Below are 21,718 nucleotides of genomic sequence, written 5' to 3' on the forward strand. Positions count from 1 at the left end.
TACAGTGTTGTGGCCGTGGTGGGGTCTTTGAGAGACAAGATGGGGGAGGTGATATCTTCTATTGGACCAACTTCGGTTGGTGAAAGTGACAAGCTTTTGAGCCACACAGACCTGAAGGAGAGCAAAGGACTCTCATGTTATTTAAGGCCTGAATCCTTCAAGGTGCTGAGCATCAGCCTCCATCTCTCTGTACAAGACTGTTCCGAGTTTTCTGCTGTGGAAACAACCTAGATTCATAGATTCCAAAGCAAGAAGGGACCACTGTGATCATCTAATTTGCTGTCCTGGCCAAGGAACTTCCCCGAAATAATTCTGTTGAACTAGAGCAGAATTTCTGTTTGAGAAAGACATCCAATCTGATTAAAAATGGCCAGCGATGGAGAATCCACCACAACCCTTGGAAAATGGATCCAATGGTTAATTACCCTCCCTGTTAAAAATGTACACCTTATTTCCGGTCTGAATTTGTCTAGCTTCAGCTTCCAGCCATTGAATCTTGTTATTCTTTTGTCTGCCAGGTTGGAGAGCCCGTTGTCAAATATTTGGTCCCCATAACCCCAAAGACTATATGGTATTTCAGAGAACGTGTTCTTCATACCGCTTGAGCAAAGCATTTTTTAAAAAGAGGAGGGGGAAAAAAAACTACAGCTCCCTCGCCGGAGACATCAGCAACTAGACATGACCCCACTCGCTGTCAGACTGATGTTTTTAAAAAGCTTCAAATGCATAAAGCAACTGCATTCAGCGGTGGAAAAAATCAGCTGGAAAGGAAGGCAGCTCTTGAACTTGGCTATGTGGGAATTCGACTGGGATTTCACTGAGGGGAAACCATCATTGTTAACTCAAAGGCATGGCCCATGGTCTTAGATGATGGCGGGTATGTCTTCACTGCAATCCAAGGTATGACTGCAGCTTGGGTAGCTTTACCCAAGCAGTGGCGTAAGCGGTCAAAGCCCCCTGGGAACCCTGGGTATGGATTTGTGTTGCTAGCCTGTGCCCCTGTGTATACACAGTTATTTTTAGTCAGGCTAGCATAAGTACATCTGCCCAAGCTGCCACCACACCTCAGACTGCCATGTGCACAGAAGAAAAGAAGGAAACGAATACCTAAGCAGAAAGAAGCAAACGAATACCTTCTCGAATAGCCTGGCTAGAAAATCTGGCCTTCGATTCTCAAAGTACTGTTAACACATGTGTGTTGTGTCATGTCGCTGGGGAGGTGGGATGCTGGAGATCTGATGGAAGGTTACACGCTCTCAAAATGTCCAGCACAGCGTGAACACGCTACAGTCTCATTCCAAGAAGGTGACTTCAGCACGGGCAAGAGAGCGTGGATCCCTGCTCGGCGGATGCTGTTTGTCACTGGAGTAGGCAGCAAACTGTTTTGCCAACCCAGGGAAATTTTCAAAATTTCCAACAAAAAAAAAAATTCCTGTCGTCAATTGGGACAAAATATTTTTCAGCAACCGAAAATCCCCCCCGAAACAACCAAAACCAGTTAGTGTCAATTGAAATGTTTCGTCCTCATCTTTAAAAAAAACACCTACAAATTAAATTAAATTTTGAAACAAAATATCATTCCAAACTCCAGAACTTTTCATTTCACAAGTGTCAAACCAGGACATGTCGACAATTTCAAAATTTCAATTTTTTTTTTCCAGAAAATTTTTCAGAACAAGAAATTTGTCAAAGCCGAGTCTTTTCCCACAAGGTTTCAGTTTTGACAAATCACCATTTTCTGATGAAACAAGAGTTTAATCAAAAAATTCCTGGCCAGCTCTGTGTATCACCTGGATCAACAGAGGTTGAGCGCCTACCAGAGCTGCCAGCGAGGGGATTTAACCCTTTAGCTCAAGCTTTAGGCTGAGCTAAAAGCTTCTAGGCTGGCAGAAGTCCTCTGTTTATCTACAGTACAGGTAGAGACTGGCCTACCAGGGTGCTGCACCCATGACCAGGAAGAGCCATTCTCTGTGGCTAAGTGGGAGTCATAGAATCATAGAATATCAGGGTTGGAAGGGACCTCAGGAGGTCATCTAGTCCAACCCCCTGCTCAAAGCAGGACCAATCCCCAACTAAATCATCCCAGCCAGGGCTTTGTCAAGCCTGACCTTAAAAATATCTAAGGAAGGAGATTCCACCACATCCCTAGGTAACGCATTCCAGTGTTTCACCACCCTCCTAGTGAAAAAGTTTTTCTTAATATCCAACCTAAACCTCCCCCACTGCACAGTCCAGTGTGTCTGTCCCATTTGGTCCTTGGCCTCTTTGCTGAGACTGCCAATTTTAGGTGTTGCTTGTAGAGGTAGCCTTTAGGTTATGGAATAATCAAAAGCACTCATCTCTGGCTTAAGTGCCCCATAGGCTTCAAAGACATCTGAGGTATGTCGAGGCTGAATGCTTTGGAAAATGCCACCTTGTCCTGCAGGAATGAGACTGGGGCCCCACCAAGTCCCTTCACGTAAAATGCCAAACCTCCAGCAAATGGTAATGAGCTCCCATGACTACCAGCAACCCTAGGTTGAAAAGTCTGAATAGTCCATTACCCCTTCTCCAGGGCCATCCAGTCCTCTAACTCCCCGAGCTCTCCTAAGCAGCTACGCAGCCCGCGCGCCTGTTCTCTTCAACCTGTTTGGGGTAACGCACATTCTTCTCCAGTGACACTTATCAAAGTCCAGCCAAGAAATTGTCAGAATAAAGAGAATCGGTTAAGACTGGCGCTCAGGAAGACGCCAACCTGGAGCAGACAGGGTGACCTCACTGAAACACGGGCATCACTCACACCAAGGTGAGAGCTGACTTTAAGGATACCCAGGCAGGGAATTTTGTTGCAGCACCGCAAAACCAGGCTGAAGTTTTTACAAAGGAATTGCAACACTGGTTTGGATCCGGCATCCGTCTAATCCAGTATCCTGCCTCCAGCAGTGTTCACCTTCAGCAGAAGGTGCAAGAAAACCTTGCAACAGGCAATGATGAATAACCTGCCTCCCAAGTTCCTCTTAATTCCCATTAACTAGTGCTTGGCTTATCCCCTAAAGCAGGATGTCTCCCAAAACTTTACTTTTTCATATTGCATTAGCACCTTGGAGGTCCACTCGTGGATCAGCACCCCATTGTTCTAGGTGCTGTACAAACACAGAACAAAGAGGCAGTCCCCACCCAAGGGAGCTTACACTCTAAGTACAGGTTAGTATTTACTATTCTATTACTATTTTTGGCTTTAGAAGATTGCATTTAATTTTCAGTCTTTCAATACTTCATAAGGCATTAGATAATGGGTAAGATTTTCAAAAGTGCCTAAATCCCATTTTCAGAAGTGACAAGTGTCTAAGTCACTTCTGAAAATGGGATTGAGGGTCCTCAGTCTTCGTCACTCTTGAAAATATTATCCAACAGCTTAATTCATGACCCCTTATTCCCAAGGGATCCCAAAGAGTTTTACCATCTATGATCCAAATCTCCTTTCCCTTTGTGGGGCGGTTACTGCTGGAGCAAGTCAGAGTAGTCCCAAGGCTGCTCCAGCTTGCACAAAGCCCTGGCTGCCCCAGGAGTGGAGATGAAGGGGGTACGAGAAGGGATATAAAGACACCTAACTAGCATAGATGAGGCACATAAAGCCTCTTGGTGCTACTGCACTATAAAAGTGATAACCAGTAAATGCAAGAAACACGTCACCATCCATGAAATGCAGCCACCTCTGGGGTGGAACATGGTAAGTGTGTAAGACCTCAAGGCAATGCTACACAGTGGCTTAGGGCAAGAAATGGTTACATGGAGATGAAAAAGAGACAATTTCTGACTGAACTGGGGCTTTGGGGAAGTGTGTGTGTGTGAGTGTACGGGGAATCTCAGACAGTGGAAGCAAGCAGGGGCAGTGGCAACAGAGTAAGGGAAGAGATTAAAATACCCAGTGGGAGGATATTAAGTCAAACCTGCCACGGCTGCCAACCAAGAACTTTGTGACCTCTGTGTCACTGCTCATAGAGACATACTCACTCAGTGTCAGTTTCATAAAGCATCCATTTGTACCTCCTGGGAACAGTTACAAAAGAAAACTCTCTCCGCTTTGTCAGACCTTTTTAATATTTACTTCAACGCTCAGCCAAGCTACTTGCTATTCCCACACAGCCAACAAAGGCAGGGCAAGTGCCTGGGGACTCAAAGTACCAGTGAGAGGACAAAACCCTACCCCACTGCCGTGGTTAAAGGCACAGACAGAGCCTGTAGCTGTGAGAGTTAAATTCACCTTGTGCACGGGGCCAGCACAAGCCAGTGGTGCATAGGCCTTTGCGGGACTTAAATGGTGCATAGTACTTGTTCCATCTCCCTGCACATGGTGAATTTCACCCTGAGAGTGATATTGGAAGAAGGGATGAAGAAGACCAGCAAGACTGGATCTGTCTTTGTATTAGCACCTCCTTGCACGGATTATGATTATTTGTACTACAGGCTTCAGCTGAGATCAGGGCTGTTGTACTGGCCACTGTAGGAACACACAATGAGAGGCAGTCCCTGCCCCTGAGCAATTACAGCATAAGTGATAGATAGATTAAAGGGGAGTGGAAACGGTGGCACAGAGAGGCAAAGTGACTTGCTCAAGGTCACAGAACAGGGCAGTGGCAGAGCTGGGGATAGCCCCCCACCACTTCTGGATCCCAGTGGCAGAGCTGGGGATAGCCCCCCACCACTTCTGGATCCCAGCCTTTATTATTGATAACAAGACGCCGTCTATGCCTGACTGCACATTGCACTTATTTCCTTGGGGTATGGCAGGGAGGGTTAAGACAGGATCACTGGATCCTTTGGAATCTGGTTCGCACCAGTGATGAGGAGAGAGGATGTGAACCTTTAGGGCTGGTAATCAGGTCCTTTTTGGGAACAATAATCACCTTGAAAGCTACCTTTACAGTTCACATACCCTCCAGAGAACAGTACACTGAAATCGAACAAGGTTACAGTTGATAACCATCCGAGAAATAGTTCGATGTTGCAACATCAGCCACTTTAGATTGTAAACTCTTCAGGGCAGGGACTGTCCTTGTTCTATATCTGTACAGTGCCTAGCACAACGGGGCCTTGGCTTCTAGGCAACTGTTTCTCAATTGGTGCTGGTCCATGGCAGCCTCCTTGCCACTCCCTGAGATTTCCCTGACACAGTTAAGGAACGCAGCAAGCCGGTCCCTGGTATCGAAAAGGTGGAGAAACATTGCTGGTGGCAATACCTGAAAGCAAGCAAACAACAGCATTGTGTCACAGGTGACAGGGCCGTCAGGTACCGTCCTCAGCTGCATTTCACATGCATTCTCTGTTTTATGCCAATAACTGTCTGAACAATGAGCCGACATGAACTGCACGCTGAAGCGCTTTGAACAGACGGAGATTTCACATCCCTTTCACACTTATGTAATGCCACCGACTGCAAAAGGAGTTACTCCCGATTTAGGTGTGCTTAGCACTAGGGAGATGAGAATCAGGTCCATCCTGCAGATCTGAAGGCAGTGGCTTGGACGCGTTGGACTCCATAATCTGTAGACAAGATATTCCGAGTGGCTTATCCATGTCCCATGCCTTGGATCATTCAGCCACGCTGGAGACCACACGATTTGAGGGGATATCAATCTGTATGCACAGACACCTGCCATTTTCACAGCTTCGCACATCCTGCTGTTGCTGCCAAGGCAACAAGAAAGCTGAGAAGTCCTGATTGTATTGTACCGAAAGAAATGGGTGAGCAAACTAGGAAATGGACTCGAGGAGCCATTGTATCAGGAGTAGTTACACTGCTGGCTGTTGTTATAAGCTAACACTGACTTACTGAAATAGAAGTCAGCTGGGAGAATTCCTTAAGAGTGTCTGGCTGGGGTGCGGGGGGGCAGGAAGCTTCTTGGGCCCGAATCTCATTTACATAAGAATGGCCATACTGGGTCAGACCAAATGTACATGTAGCCGGGTATTCTGTCTTCCAACAGTGGCCAATGGCAGGTGCCCCAGAGGGAATTAAAAGAACAGGGAATCATCTAGTGATCCATCCCCTGTCGCCCATTCCCAGCTTCTGGCAAACAGAGGCTAGGGACACCATCCCTACCCATCCTGGCTAATAGCCACTGATGGACCTATCCTCCATGAATGTATCTAGTTCTTTTTTGAACTCTCTTATAGTCTTGGAGAATTCACAAGGTTGCCTGTGCGTTGTATGAAAAAATACTTCCTTTTGTTTGTTTTAAACCTGTTGCCTATTAATTTCATTTGGTGGCCCCTAGTTCTTATGTTATGAGAAGGAGTAAATCACACTTCCTGATTTACTATCTCCACACCCGTCATGAATTTATAGACCCTCCTTAGTCGTCTTTTTTCCAAGCTGAAAAGTCCCCATTTTATTAATCTCTCCTCATATGGCAGACGCTCCATGCCCCTAATAATTTTTGTTGCCCTTTTCTGAACCTTTTCTAATTCCAATGTATCTTTTTGGAGATGGGGTGATCACATCTGCACACAGTATTCAAGATGTGGGCACAGCATGGATTTATATAGTAGTAATATGATATTTTCTGTCTTATGATCTATCCCTTTCCTAATGATTCCCAGCATTCTGTTCACTTTTTTGCCTGCCACTGCACACTGAGTGGATGTTTTCAGAGAACTAGCCACAATGACTCCAAGATCTCTTTCTTGAGTGGTAACAGCTAATTTCAGACCCCATCATTTTATTTGTATAGTTGGGATTATGTTTTCAAAATGTGCATTACTTTGCATTTATCAACACTGAATTTCATCTGCCATTTTGTTGCCCATTCACCCAGTTTTAAGAAATCCTTTTGTAGCTCTTCGCAGTCTGCCTGGGACTGAACTATCTTGAGTAATTTTGTATCATCTGCAAATTTTGCCACCTCAGTGTTTACCCCTTTTTCCAGATCATTTATGAATATGTTGACTAGGACTGGTCCCCGTACAGACCCCTGGGAGACTCCACTATTTACCTCTCTCCATTCTGAAAACTGACCATTTATTCCTACACTCTGTTTCCTATCTTTTAACCAGTTACCAATCCATGAGAGGACCTTCCCTCTTATCCCGTGACTGCTTACTTTGCTTAATAGCCTTTGGTGAGGGACCTTGTCAAAGGCTTTCTGAAAATCTAAATACACTATATCCACTGGATCCCCCTTGTCCACATGCTTGTTGACCCCCTCAGAAAGTTCTAGTAGATTGGTGAGGCATGATTTCCCTTTACAAAAGCCATGTTGAGTATTCCCCAAGAAATTATGTTCATCTATGTGTCTGTCAATTTTGTTCTTTACTATCGTTTCAACCAGTTTGCCCGGTACTGAAGTCAGGTTTATGCCTGTAATTGCCAGGGTCACCTCTGGAGCCCTTTTTAAAAATTGGTGTCACATGAGCTACCCACCAGTCATCTGGTACAGGAGCTGATTTAAATGATAGGTTACAGACGACAGTTACTAGTTCTGCAATTTCACATTTGAATTCCTTCAGAACTCTTGGGTGTCTTATGGCATTGCTATGGAAAGACAGCTTCAAGGCTCATTTCACATTCATGCATCTATGGGCTACCAAAGAAGATGCATGAATGTGATCGGAGCTTCCTGCTTTAAATATTACAATGAGTAAAAGCTCCCTTGTACGCCACTATCACCTTAAAGTGTCTGATCTGAAGCCCACTGAAATCAACGGAATGATCCTCATTAACTTCAGTGGGTTTTGGATCAGGACCAAAGAAAACAGGAATTTTGCAACTCCACTTGTACCTTCCTGAGCAGCAATGGAGGGTAACGAACAAGGCTGTTTCCCAGCAGGTGCATATGTCATGAAGGATAATTAAAATATAGCTAATAAGACTGGGGAACTCTGGGGTCTCAGTAAGTTTCCATGAGCCTTTTAGATCTGATGCTTTTGAATTGCTTCAGCAAGAAATCTACCCATTATTTGAATCTTCCAATTAGGCAATAGCTTGTTTGAGAATGGCTGAGGAGTCTATCCCCTTATAATTTTAAGCCTCCCCTTTCTGCACATCTTTGTAGAGATGATTGTTCTTTATCCTTAAGTTATAGCCCTGTATGTCCCCAAGTTTTAGTAGGGATGAAGTGTGCTCCACCTCCTAAGTTAGCAGTGCCATTAACTTATCTGGTGTCCACCCCCTGATTTGTAAGGTACACTTGTTTTGCACCACCGTGACACAAGAAGTCACCATTTTTCCACTTACACAAGTTTTCCAACCAACTCACACTTAACAATGTAACCGGACATGATTGTTCAGGTAACTGCTCAATTTGCCCCAGACACATCCATAGGAGTCAGAGCTGTTTCCATCAGCACTGGATCTGGTTAATCAAGTTTAAAGCCCATTAGCCAAACTCATCCCTGGTGTAACTCTGCTGCCAGCAATAGAGTTACATCGAGACTAACTCTGGCTCCAGGACGGTAAGAGGCAGCAATGAATTCTGGCAGCTATCTAAGGGTTTGGTGGAGCAGAAAGATGCAAAAACTAAATGCAAACTGTCAGCACTGTCATCTTCATGCATCTGAACAAAGTGGAGGCAAGGCAATGGAAACGTATAGATTAGATGATGCTTTTGACAGCTGGCGTTGCAAAATGAGACATTTGCACAAACGACCAAACAGATTCTACCAAGCACCATCCTGAAGACGGACCTGCAACTTCAGGGACGCATCCAACATGCGGGACTCTCAGAGATTCTTGCTGGATAGTTGCATGCATTGCTGTCATGCTACAGATGAGCACCACCCGGGGCAAGGGGAGAAACCCCATTTAGCAGGAAGCGCGGCACTGCTTTATGCTGATTTAGAATCAGGACCGAGAGTTCTGCGACCACAATACGGTCAAATCCAAAATGCAGGCATTAGTGCTGCAGTTGGAGTGGCTGCTGGAATCATCTGTTAGGATCAGAAGCAGGGGATGACATGCTCAATTTCCTGTGATTGCAAGGGAGAGTCTCGGTACTTCCCAGCAGCTAGTAGCAGAGAGGAAGGGGATGAGAAAAACCACAGAAGAGAATACAAGACAGGACTTTTATCTGTTTGGGATCAGAGTAAAATAAATCCAGGATTATTCTGTGTGTGAACAGATGAGATATGTTTATGGAGAGTGGCTTCAGAGGGGTAGCCGTGTTAGTCTGTATCAGCCAAAACAACAAGGAGTCCTTGTGACACCTTAGAGACTAACAAATTTATTTGGGCATAAGCTTTCGTGGGCTAGAACCCACTTCATCAGATGCATGGAGTGGAAAATACAGGAGCAGGTATAAATACATGAAAAGATGGGAGTTGCCTTACCAAGTGTGAGGTCAGTCTAACGAGACAGTTCAATTAACAGTAGGATACCAAGGGAGGAAAAAAACCTTTTGTAGTGGTACTTTTCCATTAGGCAAATTTTCAGCTCGACTAGAGCTGACTCCTACACTAGCCATCCCCAGCTACAGTGCAGGGAATGATTCATGGATGACAGCAGGGTCTTCATTTAACCATATAGCTGCATTGTTGGTGGCCAAATACGTGGCTGTTGAATCCAAAATGACAGGCCACTCTCACTTGAGTGGAAGGAGAATCGGTATTAGCTCTAGATAGTGCAGAGGATTTGTCATACCGTACCAAGCCATCCTGCCCAGAGCAGGGGCCATTTCCAGATGTTTCAAGAGAAGGTGAAAAGTGGGTATGCAATGTATCAGCTAAATGTGTCATCTCTCTCTCTAACGGCTGGTCATCAGAGGATAAGAACCTACAACTACCTCCAGCTAAGGGAGTTACTCCTTTAGCTCAGAGTTTAGAGGCTTTTGCTCTAAAATTGAAGCTGCAGGGCTCTCTCCCTACTAATGATTCATGGTGGGAGATTATGCAATTTACATCCTCCATTCTCGAGAGGGCAAGATGCTTGTAAGGCAATCAACACTTTACTGGATGAGTATACAAGAGACCTGTTAGAGAACAGCCGTGCACTATAGTGGGGTTGTATCCTGTAAGGTGATCAGCACCCTCAGCCATCACTGGGGTGCCCAGTCTGCAAGTTCACTGCCTTGAAGTGCATGAATTAATTTGGGAAGGCAACCATTAGCGAGGACCTGGGATCTGCTACTGCTCAAGGGGAGGGCCTGTATTTCTGGAGCTTGTTAGAAAAATTTAGATGAAACATTTTTGGGGAGGGAGTGGCAAATTTGGCGATTTGTTGCCGTCTAAACATTCCACAGAGATGCGCTGATTTGGACAAAATTACAATGGAGCCCAGGCAGGTTCCCTGCCAGTTTGCCTGCCTAGCTCCTCGACAAGCTGCCTGGCACGCTGCTGGGGAGCCTTGGTATCCAAGCTCCCAGCTGCTGGTGGGGAACTGGGAGCCGGGAAGCCCTGGTAGCTCATGGATCCTCAGCAGCCTGCCAGGTTCGGGGCTCCCATCCCAAGGAGGGTTTTGAAATTTTGGGAGTTTTATTCTGACTTGGAATGAAACCAAATGTCAAAACCCTCCGTGAAATGGAATTACTGCCCTGCCCTTGAGCCGAAGGATCTGAGTTGTTGTCCCGCTTCCCCAGGGGGCCCGTGTAGTTCAGGGTGGGATCTTTAGAGCGGAGCTAGTTGCCCACCTCCCACGAAAATCCAATGTGAGCTAAATGCCCAACTCCCTTAAGCTCCTTTGAAAAAGCCCCACCTTGGTAACTGTTCATTGCCCGCAGCACAAACGCTTGTAAGCAGCCTTCACAGGAGCAGCCCTAGTCTGCCTAAGTCATGCCAGGAATAATGCCCCCTTGTAAGGGCCTATTAGGACCATATGGGGTCAGTTTCATTGTACAGGTCTCACTTAGATAAAACTACATTATTAAGACTCTCATTCCTAAGGGGCGGGGAGGGGGGGGAACATTAGGAAGAAAGTGATCTACCTAGGAGTTCATGTAGGCAGATCATCACCGCCACTTGTATTAATTAGCATACATCACTACCCTGGTAACAGACACTGAAAATAACTGATGAATCCCAGGCCAGCTAAGGTAGATGGGAGGGGCGGAGGGGGGGGGTGAGTAAATGACGTGTCTGACACTATTGTCAGCTCCATGGTGAATACAAAGAGGCGCTTAAGCTGCACAAGGTTTCCTCCGTCTTAGATGCTTCACTGGAGGTCTTGTGTGACAAGAGGTCACATTTGCTCATGATCTGCCTCACGCTGTCGCTGCGGAGGTCTCTGTTAAAGTTTTGCTCAAGAGTGTGGTTGAAGGTAGGGTGCAAATTGCTTTGTGGTATCTGCTAGAGGAGCAAGCAAATCCTTATGGAGTGTGTTACCCGTTCGGTTTACAGGCAATGTGAAAGTGGCGAGGAACACAGGCTGTTTCCCTTGTGGTGGTTGTGTTTTTAGAGTTTAAGGTTTGGCGGGGGTGGGGGAGTGTTTTGGTGCAACCTTAACTGCCACTAAACAAAATCCTTTTTAGTTTTTAACAATCGTCTTGTCCGACCGCCTGCATAACGCAGGCCATATCATTTCACAAAGTAATTCCTGTCTCGTCCATATTCACGTCACTTACCATTTAAAATGGTTACTAGTTCACCACAGTGCACAGAGCCTAACTCTCCTGTACATTTTCATGAGATGGCAAATTATGCATTTTTTAAAATCAACGAATGATGCCTTAAGGGCATAAGGGCTGGTATAAAGAGGATGGTGATTGATTTTTCTCCATGTCCCTTGAAGGTAGGACAAGAAGTAATTGGCTTGATCTGCAGCAAGGGAGATTTAAGTTAAATATTAGGGGGGAAAATTCCAACTCTAAGGGGAGTTAAGCTCTGGAATAGGCTTCCAAGAGAGGTTGTGGAATCCTTGTCACTGGCGGATTTAAAGACAGGCTGGACAAACACCCGTCGGGGATGGTCTAGGTTTACTTGGTCCTACCTCAGCACAGGGGGCTGGATTTGATGATCTCTGGAGGTCCTTTCCAGCCCTGCATTTCTGTGATTGTCCCTGAAGTCATCTGACCAGGGACAATGGTAGAATTGACACAAGGACACATTACTGAGCACGCTAGAAAACTCCCATTGCTAGCGGCTGCTTTTGAAATCGTTTTGCCGTGCTGGCAACGAACTACTTGAACTGACTCACAGACATAATGCCGATCTTAGGACACACAATCGCAGGGATTTATTGTTCTAACCTTAATAGCCAGATCCTGAGCTGGGGTCAATCAGAGCAGCCCCAAAGGGGTCAGTGGAGCTAGACAGATTTACACTCGCTGACCATCTGGCCCATATATTCCCATTTTCAAACATCCCTGCTCTCTGCCTTTAGTGCCATTTAATCCACGTTTTCATGCAGCAAAATGATGCCCTTATCATGGCTTTCTAGGGTGACCAGATGTCCCGATTTTTGGGTCTTTTTCTTATATAGGCTTCTATTATCCCCCACCCCCTGTCCCGATTTTCCACATTTGCTGTCTGGTCACCCTATGGCTTTCTTCATCTCACCGCTAGGGAAATTACTGGCTTGAACTGTGTCTGCGCTCAGATCCTTTTGTCTCGTGTCAACCGAGATCCTGTCCAGTTTGATTGCTATTTCCCATACAATAGCCAGTTTGCAACAAAGGCTTGGGGACAAATCCTCGGCTGGTGTACATTGATTGGGTTACACCATTTACACCAGCTGAGGATTTGGCCCTAGGAGTACATAGGAGGTTGTCTAAGGGATTGATTATTAGGGAATAAACTCCTACATAGAGACAAGGAGAAGCTGGGGTGGGGATGAACAAAGCAAACCTAATTTACATGTTGTAAAAAATGTATGCTGCACTCAGACCTTCATAAAGCACGCAGCCAAGTCTTGATTGCCAGGCAGTGGGCTGCAACTGATGGAGGAAGAAAAGGAGTACTTGTGGCACCTTAGAGACTAACCTAAGGTGCCACAAGTCCTCCTTTTCTTTTTGCGAATACAGACTAACACGGCTGCTACTCTGAAACTGATGGAAGGTCATCAGAAGCTGTAGGGCCAGTTATCCCCCATGAGCGAGATCACGCATGTCCGGGCTGCGATAACTGTGTGCCAACAACATTAGAAAGCAAAATAGTCACTGCAAAAGGCCACGTGGCCGTACACACTGTTACAGCAATGCCGAGTGCTCATAGATCTACTTTGTAGGTCAGCTGGAGTTTAAATAGCCCACAGCCTTCCCTCCTTCCTCATTCAAGGAGAAGGGGAAGTGTTATTAAACAAGAGAAAATGTTTGGGCCAGATTAACTCCAGGGTCTAGACTGGCAGACGCCAGCACGTGCCCTGCGACAGGATCTCCACTGCGGCACTGCAAAGTGCCGGCAACGCAGGGGTTAAAGTCTACAGAGGAGCGCTCTCCTTCCGCCCCCCTGGCTTGGATAAGCAGCATTCCCTCCCCCTGCTGCTGCCCCCTTTCCAAGCTGGTGATGCCACCTCCCCACATTTCATTCTGCTTTGATGCGGGCAACCTCCTTCTCACATGGCGGCCGGCAGGCATCAGCGCCACCCCTGGGTTGGGGACGTGGGAAGGGCCGCACTGATTGAGAGCCAGTTCCGTGGGGGAAAAGGCCACCTGGTGGTGGCTCTTCAGGTCGGTGCAGTACCTTCTTGCTGACACGGGAGGGCTAACGTGCAGGTGGAAATCTGGCCCGTTGGCCTCTTTCTGCATCGCCTTGCATGACCCCAAGGCCTTTCTACTGCCGTCATTGCTGGTCCTGCACTCCCCCCACCTTGTGTGGAGCCTAGACTCCCTCAGGTTCTCCTTGCACCTCCGCCAGATCAACATATGCACCCCTAGAATCATAGAAGATTAGGGTTGGAAGAGACCTCAGGAGGTCATCTAGTCCAACCCCCTGCTCAAAGCAGGACCAACCCCAATTAACTCATCCCAGCCAGGGCTTTGTCAAGCCTGACCTTAAAAACCTCAAAGGATGTAGATTCCACCACCTCCCTAGGGAACCCATTCCAGTGCTTCACCACCCTCCTAGTGAAATAGTGTTTCCTAATATCCAACCTAGACCTCCCCCACTGCAACTTGAGACCATTGCTCCCTGTTCTGACCAAGCTTCACGCCAATTAGCAGGGCTCTGCGCTGCAGGCCACAGATCTTCTCCTCTGGCCTCTGCCCTCCCCCGCCCCTTGTTGGGGGAATGCCAGAGGCGTGTTTGAAGCTGTGTGTCACAGGTGTGAGGGGGTTATGGAGGGAGGGCTGCTTTCAGAACCACTGCAGCACCTGTGTTGTGTGACCCTCCGCCGAGAACTCCGGAAACGCTCTCAGTTACAGCTTTAGCCATGATTTAAATTGAAACTGTAGGGCTCACTCAAAGGAGTAACAGACTCCTCAGTGTGTCAGGGCATTGATCTGGCCACAGGGCATGACTAGATTCAGCCCCCTTTGTCTTGCAGGAGTAAGTAAATTCAGTGGGGCCGTACTGACAGTCTGGGAACCTGAAAATCTCAAGCCACCTAACAGGGACAGCATGCTCAGTGTGTCAGCAAGCTACTGAACCCCCTCAGGCCTCTATCAATGTGCCTCATGCCTGCCCCAGAGGGACCCCTTCTCTTCCCTCCTCAGGGTGGGATCAATGGCTGCTCTGGAGCCTTGGATTCTCAAGACACTGTTGGGTTATAGCTGCTTACATAAAGGGGACACTTTTACATAGGAAGCCGGACTGATCCCCTCCTTATACCCAGATGGGAATTGCAGGAGTTAAGGGAGGAAAGGAAACCGTGGATGAGAATCCGAGCTGTGAGGGGAACACGTGTCATTAAATCCCCAAATGCAACCCCCGTTCCCTCCAAATAACGCAACAACTATAAACCTAGGGCCAGACACTCAGCAGATGTGAACTTAATGCAGCTGCTCTGCCGTGAAGATTTATACCAGCGGAGGCTCTGTCCCTTGGATGTTATTTACAAGCATTCACATTACTGCATTCTGCATTCACATTACCCTTCCACAGAGTTAAACCTGTCATAAAACAGCGACTCCCCCTGATCACATCGGGTATGGCTCAGTCCAGACGCGTGCTGGACGCTTGGGCAGCACGCCCAAGGGAATGCCAGGGTTGCACTGAGCTGTGCTGTGCTCTGCCTCTGAAGACAACGTTTGATTGCAGCAGCAACGGGGTCTGTGCGAGCTGTGTGTGTTTGTTTTTGGATACCAAGTATAATAAAACCCCTGTTTTCAAATGGTCCCCGGTCTGGGAGTGTAACTTTAGCAGCATATATCTGGCACTTGTGCATGAGCTTGACTACAGTCCCTATCTCTAGACAGGTTTCAGAGTAACAGCCGTGTTAGTCTGTATTCGCAAAAAGAAAAGGAGGACTTGTGGCACCTTAGAGACTAACCAATTTATTTGAGCATGAGCTTTCGTGAGCTACAGCTCACTTCATCGGATGCATACTGTGGAAACTGCAGAAGACATTATATACACACAGAGACCATAAAACAATACCTCCTCCCACCCCACTCTCCTGCTGGTAATAGCTTATCTAAAGTGATCATCAAGTTGGGCCATTTCCAGCACAAATCCAGGTTTTCTCACCCTCTGCCCCCCCCCCCCCCCCCACACACACACAAACTCACTCTCCTGCTGGTAATAGCCCATCCAAAGTGACTACTCTCTTTAAAATGTGTATGATAATCAAGGTGGGCCATTTCCAGCAAAAGTCCAGGTTTTCTCACCCCCCCCCTCCAAAAACCACACACACAAACTCACTCTCCTGCTGGTAATAGCTTAACCAAAGTGACCACTCTCCTCACAATGTGTATGAAAATCAAGGTGGGCCATTTCCAGCACAAATACAGGTTTTCTCACCCCCCCCACCCCCTTTTTTTTTTTTTCCAAAAAAACACACACACAAACTCACTCTCCTGCTGGTAATAGCTTATCCAAAGTGACCACTCTCCCTACAATGTGCATGATAATCAAGGTGGGCCATTTCCAGCTCAGATCCAGGTTTTCTCCTCCCCCCCCCCCCAAACTCACTCTCCTGCTGGCAATAGCTCATCCAAACTGACCACTCTCCTTACAATGTGCATGATAATCAAGGTGAGCCATTTCCAGCATAAATCCAAGTTTAACCAGAACGTCGGGCGGGGGGGGGGGGGGGGGTAGAAAAAAACCAAGAGGAAATAGGCTACCTTGCATAATGACTTAGCCACTCCCAGTCTCTATTTAAGCCTAAATTAATAGTATCCAATTTGCAAATGAATTCCAATTCAGCAGTTTCTCGCTGGAGTCTGGATTTGAAGTTTTTTTGTTGTAAGATAGCGACCTTCATGTCTGTGATTGCGTGACCAGAGAGATTGAAGTGTTCTCCGACTGGTTTATGAATGTTATAATTCTTGACATCTGATTTGTGTCCATTTATTCTTTTACGTAGAGACTGTCCAGTTTGACCAATGTACATGGCAGAGGGGCATTGTTGGCACATGATGGCATATATCACATTGGTGGATGTGCAGGTGAATGAGCCTCTGATAGTGTGGCTGATGTTATTAGGCCCTTTGATGGTGTCCCCTGAATAGATATGTGGGCACAGTTGGCAACGGGCTTTGTTGCAAGGATAGGTTCCTGGGTTAGTGGTTCTGTAGGCCAAGTTTGTCGGCCCCAAGCAATCCTTGCTTTAGCCTACCCTGACCCCTGTTGGCAGATCTAGGGAGCACATCATTCTGATCAAGGTTAATGCACTTGCCTTTCTCAAGTGAAAAATTCACTTTCATTTGATCTGCTCTCAGGGGGTTAACTTGCAGTAGGCTAGGGTGACAAAGCCACTTGGCAGTAGGCCGGGGTGACAAAGCTAACTCATTGTTCCTTACCACAAATTCCCTGCGATTGTTAGTGATCGAAACCTCACCTTTTACATTTCTTCCAACTCACTTTGCAGCTTCGGGCAAGTCACTTTAACCGCTCTGGGCTTCAGGAATAATAAACATCTACTTACCTGACTGCGGTGTTTGCTGCAGGTCTAATTTACTAGCTTCTTCCATCTGGGAATCTCAAAGTGCTCTGAAAAGTGTTATGTTTTTATCACAAAAGAAAAGCTTGTCCTTGTTCCCCCTTAAAGGAAAGTCTTTGCCTCTGTTTAATAATGTGCATCTTGCAAACAGCAGATCTTTCAAGGTCACTTTTCCCTTTCCATCCACCTGTTTGATGCTGAGGCTGTACAGAATGACGCAAGGCATATGCCGCGCGTTGTTTGCAATACAAAACTCAACGGAGCCCTCTTCCCTCTTGCAAAGCAGAACTGATGAGGTGGCCAAGAGCCCTGGAGACCAGGTGAGAAAGGAGGATTATGAATGACGCAGGAGGCTGGTTCTGGCAGACGAATGGTGCCTCCTGGTGACAGCCTGGAAACCGCACTGTTTATTGAAAAGTAGCAGAGTTGTGCATTGAGGTCGATGCTGGTATCCACAGAGGCGGGAGACAATCCGGACAACAGGCCCCATCAAGGCCCCTGTATATGCACCTAGTGTGGACAAAGTGGATGTGTTTAATAGATAGAAAAACAACTAAAACCAGATTTAGCGGGGCAGTTCCTCAGCCAGTGTAAACGAGCTCTGACTCCATTTACAGCAAGTTAGGGTCTACCTATAAACCTACGGCATTGCGTGACATGTTTTGCTCAGCAGCAATCCAAGGTTCGGAGGCACCTGTCATTTCAACATTTTCAGACATTCTTCTTTTAGGGCAACGTTCGTCCTGTAGCACAAGGCCCAAGCACCAGTCAAGTGCTATTTTGAGGCCTTAAGTGGTGCACGGACCGTGCCCTGGCTCTCTGCACGGGGATGAATTTCACCCTTCATGACGTGAACATCACAAGTACGTTTCTGTCAACGTTTCTGTCAGCGTTTCTGTCAGCCAGCTTGGGTCAAAGCCTTAGGAGAATAGCAGATCTCACGTGATTTCGGACACCTCCAAACCCCAACTGGAATACTGAGCCCCTGGCCAGTTTCAGACCTGAGCTGGGACCAGGCCTCCGGGAAGCAAGTTTGGATCCAGAGACTTGAGCCACCCCCCACTCAAAATGTAGAGGGGATCAGACTCCAGAGTTCGAGTCCAGACTGTCAGAGTTCGAGTCTCCCTCCACCCCTCCAATGTTAGATCCTTTAGCTGGCAGCATGTCCTGCGCAGGTGGGTCTGTTCACTGGTGGCCTCTGGAAGAGGGCAGGCGAAAACAAAAACCAGACAATCCCTCCGAGCCAGTTCATAGCAACAGGTGAGAATCCTAACATATCCATTTCAAAACCAGGCCTAGGCACCATGTCGTCTCCTCCTCTCCCCCGGCCTGCCCTGAGGAGCAGCCATCTCCTCCCTGTTATCCTGCATAGTTCACCCACCCGCAGAGGAGTTGTCCTGAATGCGGTCTGCTCCCTCTAGGAGTTTCCACACTTAACCTCTTCCTGGGAGTCACATCCAGAGACTTCCAGGTGGATTTGGTCCAGGGGAGGGGCGGGGTTGGGTAATGGGGAAGCTAGAGAGGCAGCCTGGGCTCTGTAATAGCATTCAGGAGCGTCCCAAGAGAGCGAATAGTGTGTCTGGCAGAGGGTCAGAGAGCATCTGGAAGGGTTCCCTCACCCATCCCAGGTGTCTGAGAGCCAGTGCGATCCAGAGAGCAGAGCACTAGACTGGTACTTGAGCTCCAGGCTCTGTTCCCAACTCTGGGCACGGGGCGGCTGTGGGGAAAGCTATGTAGCCTAAGCCTGCAGGAAGGGGTCCAACCAGCCGACCCTGGGCAGCCAGCGCTCAGCAGACATAGGGAATATCTGCAAGGCATTGTAACCCCGGGCCTGCAGGAAGGGGTCCAACCAGCCGACCCTGGGCAGCCAGCACTCCAGCAGACACAGGGAATATCTGCACGGCATTGTAACCCCGGGCGTGCAGGAAGGGGTCCAACCAGCCGACCCTGGGCAGCCAGCGCTCAGCAGACATAGGGAATATCTGCACAGCATTGTAACCCCAGGCCTGCAGGAAGGGGTCCAACCAGCCGACCCTGGGCAGCCAGCGCTCAGCAGACATAGGGAATATCTGCATGGCATTGTAACCCCGGGCCTGCAGGAAGGGGTCCAACCAGCCGACCCTGGGCAGCCAGCGCTCAGCAGACATAGGGAATATCTGCACGGCATTGTAACCCCGGGTCTGTGGGACCTGGGTTGTGAACTCAAAGTTCAAGCCCGCACTTGAGCATCCACACTGGGTTTACAATGGCCAGGCCCCGGTCTCACAGCCGTGCTAACGTGTCCATACCGCACTGTCCAGACCCTGTGACTCGGGTCTGCAGCTTGAGCTGCATTCATGCTGCACAATGGTAGGGCTTGGACCCGAGTCTCAGCGGGACTTGGGCTCCGACCCACCCACCTAACAGGATGTGAGTATTATGCTAGTGTCTGCCCCCAAGTACTTGCTGCCCTGAGTCTGGCTGATTTGCCCAGGGTCAGTGTGCAGTGTAGACAGACCCTCTGAGTTCAGGAGGATATTAGGCTTGTGCTAGACGCTCCAGTCTGAAGATGCTCTCCCTGAGATAGATTACGTCATCTCTTCCCCTCCCCAGCCTCCACTCAGCGTCCACGTGCTCAGCAGTAAACACCAGGCTTAGAGGCAGCCGGTTGCAATTCCTTCCAGCAGGTTATGCTGCAGAACACCAAGTGCCAGCCGCATGCCGTAGCATCCCTGCGCTCCATACGCAGCACGGCTGGACTCTCCAGGCCCGCTCCTGCGGTGGTGGCCCGAGAAGCGACTCCCGGAGAATGACATCATGGATCTCCGTATTGCTTCGTGCTCAAGCACGGGCCCGCTCTGCTTGAAGCTGCCAGGGAGGCAAACTCGCCCTCGGCTGGATTCTCTGCTCCACGTTCCACCTCGCTTCAGGCTCCCCGCAGGCCGCTCGCTGATGTTTGCCTGGGCAGTGCCAGGAGAGAACCTAGCCGGGTCACCTCTTCCAGTCAACCGCTGCAATTCACGCAGGCCTGCGGGGACGCTCCCAGGCTGGAGGTGGGGCAGAGCAGCATCGCCCCAGCGGAGATCCGGCAGTTTGCAGGCCCCACAGAAGCTCCCAAGTGCACACCCCTGCACTGGCCAGTGAGAATGGGGGAGTGGGGCTAAGACCCTACCTCGCCCCATGCTCCAGCAGACAGCGATACCTGCGCTAAGGAGAGCAGGGGGTACAAGAGTGGCTGATCCTTGAATGCAAAGTACAAGGGGGAGGAAAGACTCTTTTCTTGTGCACCAGTGTGATGACTGCCCAGTCCGATAGAGGGGGATTACAGAGCCCATGGAAGCATCTCACGTGGAGGGGTCCTTGGGCAGATCTCCTGGCTCATTGAGCAGGTCTCATTATATATTGGTCAAAGACAACCCAGATGAAATTATTGTTTGTATTATGGTGGTGTCTGCCCCCAAACGAGCCAAGATCGTGGCCGGTTACAGGAATGTCAAGGCAGTATAGCTGAAAAGAGCTCCTACATAAAGGGCCACTACAATATGTGGCAGTCCCTGGGTTTTGCAGGACCAGGGAAATTTACATGGGCCCTCTGCACAGCAGGGGGGGACATGTTCCCTTCCTGATTTGAACATCCCAAGTACTGCTTTGTGTTGCACTGCAAATGAGCTTCGTGCCACTCCTAACAGCCCCTCCACCTGTGCTAAACACTGCCCCATGGGAGAGAGGCCCTGCCCCATAGAACGTGTTGATTTAACCAGGCAGCAAAGGGTGGGAGGGGAAGAAAGGGGAAGTGACATGTGCGAGGTCACACAGCCGAGTGGTCCGGAGAACACATCGCAGATCTCTTGGCTGCCTGTGCAATGCCCTGCACCCGCTAGGGGACACAGTCTCTGTAGCGGGCATTTTAAGAGCACAAAGCTAACACCCCAAACTAACCCGTCTGCAGCAGCCATCAGCAGCAACCCAGCAAAGGGAGAGAGTCACCTGGCAGCAGTTCTCACTTATATCAGAGGTGCTTCTCTCATGGGTTATTTTTCTCCATCTATCGACTATCTGACTGGCCTCTGTCTTGTCAGCTGCGATTAGATCCATTCTCTGCAAAGGCTGCTGTGTGTGGCAGGTGACCGGCTCACTGAGATCATCGTTCTCTGACGTAGATAGGTCGAGCTTTGCAGTCACTGGCTCAGAAACTCTCTGAAGTCTCCCCTTGCAAGAGGCTTTTTCAGAGCTGCTGAGTTTCATGCATTTTCAACTCAAATCTGTAAACTGGTCCCAGGCTGAAATCGGAACTGGACACAGGTTTGCCCCCAAACGAGTCAGTCTTTCAAATGCATCTGCCTGATGTATGAAACCGTACAATAACCCGCTGCTCAATGCATGGCCCGGGAACCCCTCTGGGTCCCTACAAAGCCTGCTACAAATCCCCACTAGGGGAATTAGCACCTGGGCTCAAGAGGTTGCAGTGGAGTAGTTATCAACAATTGGCTGTCAACTTCGAGGGCGTATCTAGTGGGCTCCTACAAGGGTCACTCCTGGATCTGGTGCTATTCAATATTTTCATTAATGACTTAGGTAATGGAGTGGAGAGTGTGCTCACCAAATCTGCAGCTGACATGAAGCTGGGAGGGGTTGCAAGCACTTTGGAGGAGAGGATTAAAATTCTAGATGACCTTGGTAAATTGGAGAATTGATCTGAAATCAACAAGATGAAATTCAATAAAGACAAGTGCCAAGCACTTCACAAGTTAAAAATCAAATCCACAACTACAAAGTGGGGAATAACTAGTT

The sequence above is a fragment of the Caretta caretta genome, chromosome 26, assembly GCF_965140235.1.
Source record: "Caretta caretta isolate rCarCar2 chromosome 26, rCarCar1.hap1, whole genome shotgun sequence".
Taxonomy (NCBI): Eukaryota; Metazoa; Chordata; order Testudines; family Cheloniidae; genus Caretta; species Caretta caretta.